The 15,759-nt window shown below is 32.9% G+C and overlaps 2 pseudogenes; both read left to right on the forward strand.

Moving 5' to 3' along the window:
* Nucleotides 1-377: 377 nt before the first annotated feature.
* Nucleotides 378-5,577, forward strand: LOC115986566 (annotated as a pseudogene).
* A 5,254-nt stretch (nt 5,578-10,831) lies between these two features.
* On the forward strand, nt 10,832-15,363 carry LOC115986575 (annotated as a pseudogene).
* Nucleotides 15,364-15,759: the final 396 nt, after the last annotated feature.

A 15,759-nucleotide genomic window follows, 5' to 3' on the forward strand; every position in this document is an offset into this window, starting at 1 on the left:
GTTTTGCGTTTTCAACTCTTTTTTTTTTTTTTTTTTGCGTGTGTTTCTGGCCCTTTTTTAACTGTTCATTCACTGTTGCGCAGTAATATTTGACTTTTTCCTGTGAACAGTGCACAGTGTGCACTGTTCACGGACCCTCAAATTACATTTTTCAGCAACTTTTTTATTAAAAATGGGTCCCATGGTACTATTCACACATTTAAAAATTATTTTGCTACAGTGTTTTTCAGTTTTCAGTTTTCAGCTGTATCCAAACGGACCCTAATTCTAATATATTAACTTGCATAAATTGTAAAGAAAAATAAGTCTAGACCGTTGCAAATTAATTACATATCCCGCACTATGCGACTTGTATCATATGATAAAAAAAGTATTTAGCTTGGCTGAGGTGGTTCGAAGTGGGTGTTGCATTCAATGGAATTATTTCATAACGTAATTCTATATTCTTATTTTTCTCCTTAGTTTGATTCAAAAACAAACAGATGGATAGGTTATTTTCTTTCATTGGGGAGATCTCTTATTATACTTCTGCATCTCTTATGCAAGTTGCTTTGGCATCTAAAATTAATGCCTTGTTGTAAAAGTATCTTTTTATATGCTTTGCTTTCATTCATATATTTTTTATTGATGTATCACACACACACACATATATATATATATATATGCGCTGCAAGTTAGGATTGTTTTGTGAAGAAATCTACCAAAAAACTGTTTATTGATCTGTTTGTTTTTGAGAAAATGGAGTATCTTGACTTGCTTAAGAAGGGCCTCATTGTTTTATTTTCTATTGCTTTATTTTGAAAGCTCATTCCATATATAGAACCTTCTTAGGATCTGTTTGTATTCATGGAGTATCTTGAATTGCTTCTGAAGGGTCTCGTTGTTTCGTGTCCTATTGCTTTCTATTGGATGCTTATTACATACAAGTGGAGCTTCCGGAAGATAGAGAAGGAGCAAACGAAAGTATTGGTCACTGGTGTTGTAGGCATGCTAGTTCAATATGATATTCTATTGGCTTTTCTTGGTCCTTGCTAGAAATATTATTATATCTCCAACTTAGATAGCTGAACCTAGAACTTTATTTATTTTTGCTGAATTTCTGAACCATATTTACCTAGATTTTATTCTAATTGACAAAAATGAATGTTCTCCTAATGTGAAACCTCAAAAGTTCCTTTTTTGCATGATTGCTTAATCCAAATCTGCTTGTATGCTTGTGGATACTTGTTTTCTTTTTTCCTTCTTTTGGTATCTTTAGCTCATATATATACATATTTCATTTATTTCTTTTGTTAGAATAATGGTTAAATAATTACTATTTGTTTTTGAAAATGTAGCGCTTAAATAATGCCACTATTTTTATTTGAAAATGAGTTTAAATTACTTTTTTGTAGATAATCTAAAGAAATCTTTCAAATTTTAACTGTTGTGCTGTTGTTACAGTCATTATTATCTTATACATTGAAGTCTTTTCTAGATTCTCCAAAATATATATATATATATATATATATATTTTCCAAATAGTTGGAAAGAATGAGAATTGAAAGAAAAGAGTGTCTTATTATATCAAGATGACTGTTTTTACATGTCACTATATCAAGGACCAGGTGTATTTGATTTTCAATTGTGTAGTGTGTATCTCAAAAGTTTGATTTTGTTCAACAAGGCAAATAGGTTATGCCATCCTTCCATTGATTGCAAGGGGAGTCATGTTAGGTCCTGATTAGCTTGTGACTCTGCACTTGTTTGATAATATCAAGCAGGTAGATGAAGCCTTGAATGGGATAAAAATGGAATTGATTGATGCTGCCTTTCCTCTTTTGAAAGGTATGTCTCTTGTCTCGAGAGATAATTCTAAGTAGATAGAATTATTCTCTCCCTTGAGGTTTCTTAAACTGTCATGAATATGTTTGGATAGGTGTGATTTCTACCACGGACATTGTTGAAGCTTGTAAAGATGTCAATATTGCTGTTATGCTTGGTGGATTCCCACGGAAGGAAGGTATGGAAAGGACGGATATGATGTCTAAAAATGTGTCTATGTACATGGCTCAAGCTTTGGCCTTGGGCAAGCATGCTGCTGCGGATTGCAAGGTGACCTCAAAAATGCACTTGAGTGTGTAGATATGATATAACTCATATAAGATTTTAGAGACACCCACGCTAGTTTACAATATTATAAATTCTCCTATATAGATTTGTATTGTTTGTATATGTATCCTACTTTAAAAGTCATGAATTTGGATGCTCTAAGATGATTTGAAGTTTTAAAATCAGAGACCTTTTGGTGCGGACACCATATTGGACTTATTGGTGCTGATTATTGATGTAGAACATACAACATAGGCTTTCCTTAAGTAGAGAGACAACCAGAAGTTATTGTGCAAGAAATCTAGGAAGTAGAAAAGTACTAGTAGAAATCTTTGGTGATGACCACTATGCACCCTTGATATGATAGTCACTTCACAAGTACAAAGTTCTTGTGAGGTGGGGGGGGTAAGGGCCGGAGTTCAATTCTCCAGGAGAGAGTTTTACACACTTGTACTTAGATTATGTTAGTAGAATTTCTATCTTGTATAAAAAAATAAATAAAAATAAAATTCATTGGTGATGGCAATAGAATTCCCTAAAAATTATAAGGGAAACAATGCTAGGAGCTAAACTCATCACCTCCGAGTCTCTGACCACAACCAAAGCCACTTTTCAAGAAAACTCTTTCATTTAGTCCCTGAAATTTTCATTTTTGCCATTTTTAGTAATTTTATTAATTTTATTTGGTTACAACTTTTCATTTAAAATTCAAAATAATGTCCCATCTATTTTGGGATGTCTACTAGAGATAGTAGAGTTTGATTTTGCAATTATCTCAGTTTTGCAATTTTTGGGTATTTGTTTTCTTATTTTGTCACCTAATTTTGTACTTAATGCGAATTAGGGTTTTAGGGTGTTTTCCTAGCCGTCTTAGGAGTGCTTTAAGGTTTCTAAGGGTCTCCTAGCAGCCCTAGGACTGCTTCACTATTTAAACGCAATTCATAAATATTCAAACTTTTGTCTCCCAATTTTATGGTAGATTCCAATAACCATTCTTGTGAATTCAAGGAACCTAGGTTATTTTTCCTAAATAAACACGTTTTGTTCCTTATTATGAACAAAACTTGTTATGAGTTAATTTTTCAGAATTTTTTTTTTTCAGTATTTAATGTATTTGTTATGAAGTTATTTCCTTTAATTTCACTATAGAAGACAAGTTGATTATGAATAAATAGAATTTTATTGGATGTTTTTCTTCCAACGCTTGATGTTTAGTACAAGCAATCCTAGGCAGTGAACCTAGGTTCTTATCTCTGTTACTTTGCTTGGTACTAATTCCAGGCAGCTGTAAGTGTTGATTCCTAAGTTCTATCCCTCCTTTCTATTGAGATGCCCTCTTTAGGTCATGATAATTATGCATTTTCAAGTCTAGTTTCCAACTTATTTATGAACATATTTAGTGAAAACCAGATTTCTAACTATTTCAAATGTTGGAAATTTTTAGTGTTTTTTTCCCTTAATCTTCACTTCATGCAGTTAATTTTTGGACTTGATATTGTTTCATAACTTGATGCCTTTTCATTGCTTTTATTATGCAGGTGCTAGTTTTTGCTAAGCCATCAAACACTAATGCACTCATCTTGAAAGAATTTGCTCCTTCAATCCCAGAGAAAAACATCACATGCCTAACACGACTTGATCATAACAGAGCATTGAGCCAGATAGCTAAGAGGCTAAAGGTTCATGCTAGTGATGTCAAGAACATAATCATTTGGGGCAATCACTCTTCCACTTCATTATCCAGATGTCAATCATGCGACTTTCACCACTAAAAATGGAGAGAGACTAGTCCGAGAACATGTTGCAGACGATCATTCGTATCTCAAAGTATCCAACGTGTTTATTCGTTTCCACTTTTGCATGTTTAAATTATTTGGAGGCATAGGTTGATAAACTGCATCAAACTTCCTCTGATACCACGATAATTAAACTACTACTTCTCCTAAAAGCTTAAACTATTAAGAAATGATAAATTTAATAATTATTTAACCATTATTATAGCATTACTTGTTGCTGAGTCAAATGCATAATGTTATTAACATTCAGGACTTTGGTAGTTGTAGCCACCCCCCCCCCCCCCCCCCCCCCACCCCTTTGAGATATTAGTGATTTATCATCTATGAAAACAAAAATGCCCCAGTGAAATTATGCTCTCCTTAGACTATCATGCTTCTTTTAGGTAATAGCTTGGGGTGTATTGTCAAGTAGTTTCTACATACCAATTACGTAACCCAGGGATTCAAATCTTCAGGGTGTAGGTATATACACACACACGCTTGAATTTTTCTTGAGTCTTGTTAGGACGTAGCTTTGATATTGAAAAATTATTAAACTCCAAAGTTTTAGGTTGGCGTGGGGTACAGCGGTGTGCATGTTTTAATTTAAGGTTGCAACCCTTTGTAGGGTCTTTAACAACTGTCCTCTTTTTTCAAAAAAAAAAAAAAAATTGTTTGTCATAGGTTAAAAACCGAGTTCATCAACACTGTACAGCATTGTGGTTTAGCCATTATCAAAGCTCGAAAAGCATCAAGTGCATTGTCTGCTGCAAGTGCTGCCTGTGATCACATACTTGATTGGGTTTTCAAGACTCCCAAGGTTGATTCTCTTTCATCTTAAATAGCATTTGATCATGTAGAGCTTATTTGCTTTTACATTCTTTTGTAATTTTTCCTTTGACTTTGTAATTCAAGGAACGTGGGTTTCCATGGGAGTTTGTTCTGATGGTTCTTATGGGATCGAACCTGGCCTTACTTACTCTTTTCCTGTTAAATGTGAGAATGGAAAATGGTCAATTGTGCAGGGTAAGTTCTGTGGGGCTTCTAAATGTTGTAAATGTTACATCTTCCTTCCTTAAGAGTTGAACTTCTAATATTTCTGAAACTACAAATCACTATAATCTGCCTAGAGGAATATATGATGTCTGTCAATTATGTCTTAGATCTAAATAATGGTTTAGAGCAAAGGTTATTTGGAGTAGTGTGGACTGCAACAATGAAATGCACAAAGCTCAGAACTCCCAATTACTGATGAGCAATGATGATTAAAATGAGCGTAGAGAGTTATATAATTGAGGATTCATGAATGAATAATTATAATTATGAGAGCTTACTATACTTTTGTGTCTGCATTTTATTTTCCAAAATGTTGTGAAATGGTTCAATTTTTATTATTTTTTATTATTACTTGCATAAGATCATTTCAGTGCATTCCGTGTTTGGAACTTGTTTATGCATTGGCAGGGCTCAAGATCGATGAGTTCTCAAGGGCAAAGATGGATGCAATGGCAAAAGAACTCATCAAGGAAGCATCATTAGCCAAGTCATGCCTCAACGAACAATAAACCATCTTTCCTTGGAGAATGAAGAAGACTTGATAAATATATGAAAATAAAAAAGGATTTCCAATTTCTATTCTAACTTTATGTACAAATTTTATCCATCACTTGTAAGCTTTGGAACAATGACAGAACAAGATGTGCCCTTCTGATTTATCTTTTTTTCATGTGTTAACGAAAGTGTAGACGACTTCACCTAGCCCCTCCCCCAATTCAATAATCAGTCCTATGTCGCTAATCATATGTTTTTATTCACTTTCTAATTAGTCATTTCAAGTTTCTATTAATTATTTCAAAAATCCTATAAAATATGAAATTTTGAAGTCATAAAAAATGCTAAATTATTATAGGTCATGTGACTAACAATTTAACTATGTTGCTTTGAGTTTAACTAACAAGACACGGCTTTTTCCTGTGCATCAGTGCACTGGACATGTATCCACATCATAATGTGTGTAGTGCACAGATGCACTGGATACAAGCTTAACCTTAACTATCATTCAACGGAAAGTACATCAACCTATAAGACGGAAGGGTTTAAATCTAAACGCCATATGACATTAGGATAATGAACTCAAATTTTAAAAATTTTAGGAGGCAAAACAAAATTACATTAATTTTTACTATGTAAATTACAATTTAATCCAATTTATATTATCAACGTATATGGGTCATACTTTTTATCCAAAAAAAAAAAAAAAACATATATGAGTTACACTTATTCAACGGTTCCTCTATGTGTTTTTTTTTAGAGTACCATACCCACTAAAATCTTAAACAATCGCAATTTAATGAGAAATGATATGTCCACAACATTTTCACAATATTTTTATAACAAATCTTAAGTGGTAGGTTGTTACTGATTGTTATTATTGGGGCAAAAAAGTAATCTTAGTGTTAGTTTTAAATTTGAACCAATAACAATTAACCACTTATGATTTGTTGTGAAAATGTTATAAAAATGTTGTAGACATAGCACCTCTTCAATTTAATTGTTTTAATCATCATCATTATTAGTCATCACTCTTTAATTTCCGTCCTCGATTACCGTCACTCTTCCATTCTGCTTCCTCATCCCAATTTTCTCTCTCTTTATATACAACCATATTTCAACTTCTCCTTTTTTTTGTCTCTATCTCTTTCTCTAGCTTAAAGAACCACACTTTGAAACAGTGGCCTAAAACCCAGTTACAGTTCTAGTTAGTGCATGGCAGGCCTGTTAGGCTAATTTCCCAAACATATTAGTTTTTTTTTTTTTTTTTTTTGAGAGGTTGATTTTGAAACATTTTTGTTTGGAACTCGAGTCTCTAAAAACTTTAAAAAATATATATCATTTTATGATTTTCTTTGTGAAACTCAAGTACTTGAGTTTCAAAAGTGGTCACATAACAAAAATATTTTAAAATTGGGCACATAACTAATATGTTTGGGAAATTAGCCTAACAGGCACACAAAAAAAAAAAAAAAAAAAACTGCATGGCACAACTTACCATTCTTTTCTTATTACGTGACTTTATTTTCAATATTTTCTCTCTCTCTTTTTTTTTTTTTTGGGAAGCTTAGAAAGTGCAGGAAAATGACACAATGTGATTGTCAATAATGAGGAAAGGAAAGTAAAAGCAGGGGCGTAGCTAGGAATATATACTTGGGGGGGCCGGGTTGTAACAGAGATATACCAAATATAATTTTTAAGTCTATTGGATACAAAATTATCAACTTTCATATATTATTATATACTTGAACATGTTGGGAATTCAACCGAAATTTCAAACCTGTGAGAAACAAAAAAAATAGAGAAAACAAAATGCCAAAAGTAAAACAATCACACACACAAGACAATATTTACGTGGTTCGGCAATTTGCCTACGTTCACAGAGTTGCAGGAATTTCACTATTATCAAAGAAAATTGCAATGTGTTCATCAAGCATCGAAGTATTAACATTTGTTTCTACAGCCACAGGTGTCCTAATTTCTGAATTGCTAACATCTTTTTTCTTAAAGAATGCATCAATTGTTTTTCGTTTGCTCATAATTCTTTTAGCTTTAAGAATATGACTCAATTAACCTGAAAAGAATTTTAAAAAATAAAATTTTAATTAGAAATTTTTGCTTAGTTATATGAAAATTATTCATACTCAAGGAAAAAACAAAATTTTTACTATAATTTAAACAGTCAACCCATTTTTAATACAACTTTAATTAATAATAACCTCTCAAATAATTTAATTAATTTATCTTTTATAATGTATTGGTTAATTTAATTATATAACTTTAATTATTATTGTTTAGCATAACAATAAACTATATTGCTTTAATTTATTTGTCATTAATTATAATGCTTTAATCCTAGTTGGTAATTACGCGTATGTTACACGTAAAATACGCGTACATACATAACAATTAATAAAACTCTCGTTTGCCAATTTGTTTCTAATTGTACAGTAAATTACGCATTATTTTGGAATGAGAGTTTCATTCCGGTTTGTAACACACAAAAGTTATAAATTGCGAAAACATATGGGCTATAAAATACTAAAGAGATAAAGTTGAAGTCAACTACAGTAATAAATGATTAAACAATTCCTAAGAAATAGCCTTAAAAGAGTAAACACATATTCTTTGTTACAATTCCAAAAATATAGCAATAAACAATTAAACAATTCTTAAAAAATTACAATAAATAATAGCTAATAATTTAATTATTAACTTTTGAATAAATATTAATTATTATTTAATAATGTTGGTTTACACTAAAAACCAACACACTAACCATTGACCAACAAAGAGGAATAACCGCATAAGATAAAGACAAACAGGAAAAAAAAAAAAAAAAAGGGGAAAAAATCAACCAATGAATGATTGAGATGTATTCAGCAAAAAAAAAAAAAAGAGTGAGATGCTATTAATGTTAAAAGAATAAAAAGGCTCAGGCAGTCAGGCAGAATTCATTTCCACTAAACGTCTAAACCATTTGGTCATTCAGATAGAGAGAGAGAGAGAGAGAGAGAGAGTTAGAGAGAAAAACCTTGAGGGAGGGGCGGTCTGCCGGAGCCGGAACCGGAGCGGAGGAAGCAACGATGATCTACAAAGATTTACAAAGAAAAACCCTCCGGCGTCGACGATCTACAAAGTAACAAAGATTTCGTTTCATTTTAGTGACAGTGAGAGAGAGAGAGAAAAAGAGAGAAATACCTTGAGGGAGGGCCGGAGGGAGCACCGGAGCAGAGGCCGATCTCCGATCTGCGATGAGGGGCGAGCGACGACGGCGACGACGAGCGAGCTGCGGCGTCGCGGCGACGTGACCGTGGGTTTGCTGGGGTTTGGTTTTTATCTGTGTATTGGGGATTTTTTTTTTTTAGATAAAAACCTCAGTCTCTCTGTGTTCTCTGAGTTTCTCTCTGTGTTCTCTGTGTTTGGTTTGCTGTTTGTTGAGTTTGGTTTGCTGTTGAGCTTGATTTGCTCTGTATAGGCAGTATCGGGCATTGTGGTATGCTGTCACCGATTTGATTTCTCTCTGCCAGCGACGTGATGGTTGGATTTTCTGATTCTTTGTAATATATATATATATATATATATATATTTTTTTTTTTTTCGGTTGAGAATGCATGGGCTTGCCGTGAGCGAGCTACTGGGCTCACCGTGGGCTTAGCTTAGCTTGCCGTGGGCTTCTCTGTAAATTTTTTATTTTTCTTCAGATTTTAGTTCAATTTTTTTTTGGGCTTTTTTTTTTTTTTTTTTGCTTGAAAGTAGAACAGATTTTTTTTTTTTTAATTTGAGTATGTTACTAAGTTTTGATTGGGGCCTGGGAGAATGGGTGAGAAATTGGTAGGGGGGGCCGGCTGCCTAAGGTTGGGGGGGCCTAATTATTTTTTCTTCATAGGCTAATGGGAAAATTTTTTTTTTTGCAGGGGCCTCGGCCCCCCCAAGCCACTATGTGGCTCCGCCCCTGAGTAAAAGCCTCCTCTAAACTAAGTGTAGCACAATCATTTTGCTTGGTTGAGGTGCTTTGATAAAAGTGAATTTTGCGTTCATGGGAACTTTTATAACTTAATTCTATATTCTTATCTTTTTCCTTAGTTCGATTGGAAAACAAAAAGAAGGATATGTTGTTTTCTTTGGATTGGGGAGAACTATTTTACTTTTGCATCTCTTATGCTGCTATGCAATTTTCTTTAGCATCTGAAAAGCTTTATTGTACGGACCTTTAATATCATTCGTATATATACATATACATGATGCAAGTTGGGCTTGCTTTGTGAAGAAATCCAGATGGAACTGATTATTGATCTGTCTGTTTTCAGGAAAATTTAAATATCTTGAATTGCTTCACAAGGGTCACATTGTTTTGGTTTATATTGCATTTTATTGGTGGCTTATTAGATACATTTGGAGCTTCTTTAAGAGAGAGAAGGAACCAATGAAAGTGTTGGTTAAGGGTGCTACAGGCATGCATGCTAGCTCAATCTGATATCCTATTTGGTTAATCTTGGTCATTGCTAGAAATATTTGATTGACCTGTTATATTATTATGTCCCCAACATTGATATAGTTGAATCTCGAAATTTTCAGTTTTCAGTTTTTTTTTTTTTTTTTTTTTTTTGGCTGAATTTCTGAACCAGTCATCTAGATTTTCATTCAAATTGACAAAAATGATTGTTCTCCAAATGTCAAACCTCAAAATTTCCCAATTTTACATAATTGCTTAATTTAAATTTTCTTGTATGCTTGTGGATACTAGTCGTTTTCTGGTTTCTTCTTTTGGCATCATTAGCTCATACATATTTCATTTCCCATTTCCTAACAATTTAAGTTTTTAGGAAAAGTGGCAATTTATCAAGTTTTCTTTGATGGGAATGAAGGTCAAATCGACCCCAATTGCTGCGGAAGTTCAATTTTCATTAAAATTTGTAAAAGTTTTCATGATTTTTGTCTCAATTGTTGTCAAAAGTTATCTAAACAGAGTATTTTAATTATTTCTCTTTAAATTTATCCTTTACTTCACTTGAAAACCATATATCTATTTGGTTCATGACTTCCTGCAATACTGTTCTGTTATATAATTCTTCAATGAAACTGTTTAAATCTGTGGCTTTCTTTGAAAATGAGTATAAATGCCATTTCTGTAAATTATCCAAAGAAATCCTTAAAACTATAAGTTCTTTGTTGATGTTAAATCATTATTATCTTATACATTGTGCTCTTCCAAATAGTTGGAAAAGAATGATAATTAAAAGAAAAGCTTGATTAATATCTGCTAAATATAAAACATAATATCAATATGACTGTTTTTACATGTCAAGGAGCAAGCTAATTTTATTTTCAATTATATAAGTTGGCAATTTCTTTCTTCTAGACATGATAAAAGTTTGTGTATCTGTAGCTCAAAATTTTGATTTTGCTCAACAGGGTAAATAGGTTATGCCATTGTTCCAATGATTGCAAGTGGAATCATGCTGGGCCCTAATCAGCCTGTGATTCTGCACTTGCTTGATACTGAATAGACAAATGAAGCCTTGAATTCACTAAAAATGGAATTGCTTGGTTCTGCCTTTCCTCTTTTGAAACGTATGTCTCTTATCTGTGAGAGCTATACTGAGGTAGATAGAATTATTCTTTCCCTTGAGGTTTCTTAAATCTTGTGATGAATATGTTTCAACAAGTTGTTGCTACCAACGACAATGTTGAAGCCTGTAAAGATGTCAATATTGCTATTATGATTGCTGGACACTCACGAAAGGATGGTTTGGACACCAAGGATTTGATGTCTAAAAATGTATCTATTTACAAGGATGTAGCTTCGGTCTTGGAGCAGCATGCTGCTGCGGATTGCAAGGTAAGAAACCCCATAAATGAGCTTCAATGTTTGTGTATAAGATTCTTGGGGCACCCATCTCTGACACTGGTTTGATTTTTTTAATATTTTTTGCTGAATGACACTGGTTTAGAATCTTATTTGTTCACATTACATAGATTTGAATTATTTGCATCTGTAGCTCCATTTACTTTAAAAGTCATGAAATCGGATGTTCAAGATGTTTTGAAGTAAAAATACTTTCTATCCTTGTAGGTGGGATGGTACTTATCCATGCACAAAGTGCTTGAGAGTTTAGCGAAGGGTTTGAGTTGCAAGATCAGCATCATATTAATGCATATATTTTTCACCATCTAGAGAGAGAAAAAAAAAAAAAAGCCTACTTCTTTTTCCAAAAAAATAAGAGATTGGTTTCAAAATGAGTCCGTTAGATCATTGTGCTTATATATGGAGGTGCAAGAAAAAATTAACAATATTATCATTATATGTGGACACATTGTTAGCAAGAAACTTTCCAGTTATGATGATGAAAATAAAGTTATAATGAATAAAGATGCAACAACCAACGTGTTGGGAATAAAAGTTATAACGAATAAAGATGCAAAACTATTATAACAAGATTAGGAAAATTAATTGGAGAAAGGTGCTAAAATGATTTAACATGGATGGTTCCAAATTGCATCTGTCAGTAAGGGAACTATCCAACTAAATGACAGTACAATTGTGCCTTTTTGAGTTTGTTTCCAACTTATTTATAATTAAATCAAGGGAAACCAGATTTCTAAATGTTTATGCCTTTTCATTGCTTTTATTATGCAGGTGCTAGTTGTTACCAACCCAGCAAACACCAATGCACTCATCTTGAAAGATTTTGCTCCTTCAATTCCAGAGAAAAATATCACATGTCTAACACGACTTGATCATAACATAGCATTAAGCCTAATAGCTGAGAAGATAAAGGTTCCTGTTAGCGATGTCAAGAACATAATCATATGGGGCAATCACTATTTACATCGATATCCGGACATCAATCATGCAACTGTCACCATCAAAAATGAAGAGAAACCTGTTAAAGAACGCATTGGTGACGATCATTGGTAGCTCAAGATACCCAACATTTTTACTTATTGCCACTTTCACATGTTTAAATTATTAGCAGACATAGGTTGATAAACTACCTTTTTTAACTTTCTAAATGGGAGGTACAGCAGACACGGGTTAGAAATCAGGCCATTTCTCTAATGCTATAATAAACTAGCACTTGTCCCAAAAACTTAAGATATTAGAAAATGATGAATTTAATTATTTAACCATTATTCAGCCATAGTTGATTGCTAATTCAAATGCATAAAATTATTAACATTCATAATTTTGGTAATTGTAGGAATGCTTCTCCTTTTAAAGTCTTTAATTGTGTTTGATATGCATTTGTGCCTATTCATCTCTGCAGTATGTTAAAAAGAAACTGTTGCATCTTCATGGGCTACGATAGCCAAAGAAAATGTTAAAGATGCTGTGACCTAACAATCGTTGTTACACCTTGAAGAATGTGAAATTTGATGAAGCATCTTCGTTGTGGTAAAAAGAGATTACATCATTGCCAATCTCAAGGGAGATTGAAGATAAAATGATTGAGAGTAGGAGGGAGCAATCAGTGAAAGATCAGTTTACGGCAACTGATATGAAAACTTTTTTGAAGATGAAGGTGAGCCACAGTCTAGAGAAGTTACTCAAGGTCCTTGGCAAACTAGTGTACAACCATAGGACACTAGAGGAGGATTGGTCTAGAATAGAGAAGGAAGAAATCTCATAACTACAAAGGCCAACAAGGTAACAAAAACTATATTCCAAGTGTGCAAATGCATCAATTACGGAGGATGACAACATAAAAGAGCTGTCAACATATGAAGAAGCATCTTAAAGTGAACAATGGATAAAAGCAATGGAAGAAAAAATTCACGTACTAAAGAAGAATCAAACTTGAGACATTGTGCTAAAGCTTAAAGATGTGAAACTCATTTCTTGCAAATGGTGTAAAAGGTAAAGTCTCATGCATATGGATTGGTAGGGAGATACAAGGCTCAACTTGTATTTTGAGGATTCTCTCGATAATATGGGCTAGACTATGATGAAACGTTTAGCCCAGTGGCAAGGACAACCATTGTAAGTGTCCTGTTAGCACTTGACAACAAGTAAATCTTGGAAGCTAAGGTAGACAGATGTAAAGAATGTTTTCCTACATGAAAAATTGGATTGAGAAATTAAATGAAGTAACCAAAAGGATTTGAGAGCAAAGTCCAACCAAACTATGTATGTAAGTTAAGGAAAGCTCTTTACGAATTTAATGAGTGCTAAAGGCATGGTATGGTAAGATTGTAGAAGTCTAATTAGAAGTTTTTCTCTGGGTACTTTTATCACGTGTTGCTCCCTTTTACTCAATATCCTCTTCAAGATTAGTAGTGATTGATCATCTACAAAGACAAAAAGTGCCCCAAGGAAATTATGGTTCTCCTTAAGTTATCATTCATATTTTAGGAAATAGTCTATTAAGTAGTTTATACATGTTAGAATTATGGTTAAATGATTAAACTCATCATTTCTTAATAGCTTAAACTTTTAATAAAATTGGTAATTTATCGTAGCATCAAAGCAAATGGTTAGGAGTTTGGACACTATCTCCACTCTACATTCTGTTTAAAAAGTTAAAAATCTCATGTGCCCAAGGATTCCGATATTTTTTTATACTTGACCTGGTCTTGAACCCTGTTAGGACCTAGCTTTGACATTGAAGAGTTATTAAACTCCAATGTTTTAGATTGAAGTAGGGTACAGTAGTTTCCATGTTGAAATTTTAGGTTGCAACCCTTTGCAGGGTGATGTTGACAATCTTCACATCTTTATGCATCCTTGTCTTCTATTTACTTCGCTTCACTCCCAATAAGTCTCCATTTTTTTCGTTTGTCATAGGTTAAAAACCGAGTTCATCACCAATGTGCAGCAGCGTGGCTCAGCCTTGAATAGATCTCAAAAAGCAAAAAACAGTGCACTGTCTTGTGCAAGTGCAGCTTGTGATCATATACATGATTGGGTTTACGGGACTCCCAAGGTTGATTCTCCTTCATCTCAAATAGCATTTGATCGAGCAGAACTTATTTGCTTTTATATTCTGTTTTAAATTTATTTATTTTTATTTTATTTTATTAGTTATTAACTTTTCTAATTTTCCTTTTGTCTTTGAAATTCAGGGAAAATGGGTTTCCATGGGAGTGTATTCTGATGGTTCTTATGGGATCCCAAAGGATATTATTCACTCTTTTCTTGTTAAATGTGAGAAAGGGAAATGGTCAATTGTGCAGGGTAAGTTCTGTGGCTTCTATATGTTGTAAATGTTACATCTTCTTTCCTTGAGAGTTGAACTTTTACTTCCAATGTTTCAGAAGCTAGAAATCACTATAACCTGCATGGAGGAACATATGTTGTTTGTCAATTATTTCTTAGATCTAAGTAATGGTTTTAGCAAACGTACGTAGTTGTTGAAGATAGGAGGATATATTTTTTGAATACTATGGACTAAAACAATGAATGCATAGAGCTCAGAGTTCCCAATCACCAATGAGCAATCAATGATGATTAAATCGATTCTTCTAACAAAAAATGATGATTAAAACGAGGCTAAGTACAATAATTGAAGATTCATGAACGAGTATTTATAACTATGAGAACCTACTGCACTTTTGTGTTAACATTTTTTATTCCAAAATGTTTGGGAAATGGTCCTGATTTTATGTTATTACTTGCTTCAATGCCTCAATGTTGTCAAGGAGCCTTATAGCTCAACTAGCATTTTTTGGTGTTTTCAATTGAAACATTCAGGGTTCAAATTCCTTCTCTCCTATTATAACTATCAAATCAATAGGAAGAAAAAAAGTGCATTCAATGTTTGGAACTTATTTATGCAATGGTTGGGCTCACAATCGATGCGCTTACAAGGGAAAAGATGGTTTTAGCAGCAAAGGATCTCCAGGAAGAAATATCAATGGCCAAGTCATGCCTAGACTAACAATGAACCCATCTTTTCTTGGAGAATAATGAAGAAGACTCAATAAATACATGAAAAGAAAAAAAGGAGTTCCAATTTCCATTCTTACTTTATGTACAACTTTTATCTGTCAGTTACTAGCTTTGGAAAAATGGCATAACAAGATGTGTCGTTGCGATTTTATTTATTTAAAAGTCGCAGACCCATGGGATGTGTGGAAATATATAATTATTTTGAAATGTAGTATAATGTATAATTTATTCTCTAAATTTTATTGTAAATAATTTGTTCTCCCTAAAAATTAAACAATTTTTAAAAGTAATTTCTGTCTCTCTATTTTTACAAATATATGGTTTTATTATTTTTTGTGTTTTTATTGATATTGTTCTTTTTTGAAGTGGTCCATATTTTTCTAACTATTATTATTATACACTATATTTTCCTAATTTCTTTTGGTACAACCAAAATTTTTAAGTTTCAAA

The sequence above is a fragment of the Quercus lobata genome, chromosome 4 (assembly GCF_001633185.2).
Source record: "Quercus lobata isolate SW786 chromosome 4, ValleyOak3.0 Primary Assembly, whole genome shotgun sequence".
NCBI lineage: Eukaryota > Viridiplantae > Streptophyta > Magnoliopsida > Fagales > Fagaceae > Quercus > Quercus lobata.